Genomic DNA, 1,541 nt, shown 5'->3' on the forward strand with positions numbered 1-1,541 from the left:
CTTTTAGAGTTATTATCATAAAATATGTGTTTGTTTTACCTAGATTTACAAAGAGTTTATGATATAATCTTTTGATTAAGTATAATTGACAGCCTTCCCAAAGTTTAAATTTTAAGAGACTTATTTTTATTATTTACTTATTTATTATTTTTCAAGTTTCAAATATTTATTAATCAGTGTAAACTCCAACACAGTACAGCAACATGATTTCGTGCATTTGGAGGGGAAATATTTCGTGGTTAAGTGGAAAATTGTGCGGATGGCTTCTGGAAGACCTTCATTCTAAGCAGCTTTATAGTGAAACATTTCATTTAGAACTCTGGACCTTCTTTCTTCAGCTTGCTGTAATCTACATTCATGAGTAGAACTTGTATTGCTCATTGGGACCCAGTTTGTTCCAAGGTTCTGGGTTATTCTTTCTGTCCCGACATCTGGATTGAACAATGCCAGGCGCGTGACATACAGCACTGCCCTGGTACCTCCTGCTCCAATAAATATAAAGAGGGAGATGAAGCTTGGATGCTTCTTGGCCTGACTGAGGATCTGGTGGAGCATAGTTGCAGCAGAGGGTCTGGAAGCACAGAAAAACAAGACTACACCGCCGGGCAGCAAGTACTTAGTTGAGACTTTTTAAAAAAATTGATTTTAGAGAGAGAGGAAGGGAAAGGAAGAGAGAGACAGAAACATTGATAAGAGAGAGACATCACATCAATTGGCTGCTTCCTGCACGCCCCCTACTGGGGATGGAGCCCAAAACCTGGGCATGTGCTCTGACAGGGAATCAAACCAGTGACCTCTTGGTGCCTGGGATGATGCTCAATCCACTGAGCCACACCTGCCTGGCTCAAGAGACTTTTTTTTTTCCTTTTAAATATATCTTTATTGATTTCAGAGAGAGGAAAGGAGAAGGAGAGAGAGAGATAGAAACATCAATGATGAGAGAGTCATTGATCGGCTGCCTAGCCCGCAACCCGGGCATGTGCCCTGACCGGGAATCGAACCCCGATCTCCTGGATCCTAGGTCGATGCTCAACCGCTGAGCCACGCCCGGCCAGGCTTCAAGAGACTTTTTGACCAAGAGATGATTTTGAGTTATTCCGATGGGCCCTGAAATACCTCAAGGATTTATTCTCCTTATAAAAAAACATTTTCAAACTAATAAGGCAGATTTAATATGCTTGAAATTACACGTGAAGCTTTGCCAAATAAAGATAATAATAACTATACTATTTGTGTACATATTGTTATTAAAATGGATGTTTTAAAGATTTCAACCTGCCCTAGGAAGGAACTTACAGCGTCAAAGCCAGGTTCAAACAAGAAACTCTCAGGGGTAGTAGTCGTTCTGTCAGTAACACCAGGCAAGCCAATCAATAGTGGTGGTTCCCTATGGGGGGGTCCAGAAGTGGTACTTCAGACATTGGGAGTTTATGAATTATTTCCAATGCTCAAAACACACTTCCAATAAGCCATGTGCAACATTCTAAAATCTTGCATGTTATTTGTTCTTCATATATTGAATTGCATATTGAATCTAATAC

The 1,541-nt window shown here is 40.3% G+C and overlaps 1 pseudogene across 1 annotated transcript; it reads right to left on the reverse strand.

Annotated features, from left to right (window-relative positions):
• Positions 1-238: 238 nt before the first annotated feature.
• Positions 239-555, reverse strand: LOC308561546 (cytochrome c oxidase subunit NDUFA4 pseudogene; annotated as a pseudogene). The gene has a single exon. The product of its transcript is annotated as a cytochrome c oxidase subunit NDUFA4 pseudogene (transcript).
• Positions 556-1,541: the final 986 nt, after the last annotated feature.

Source organism: Miniopterus schreibersii, assembly GCF_964146895.1.
Source record: "Miniopterus schreibersii genome assembly, chromosome: 9".
Taxonomy (NCBI): domain Eukaryota; kingdom Metazoa; phylum Chordata; class Mammalia; order Chiroptera; family Miniopteridae; genus Miniopterus; species Miniopterus schreibersii.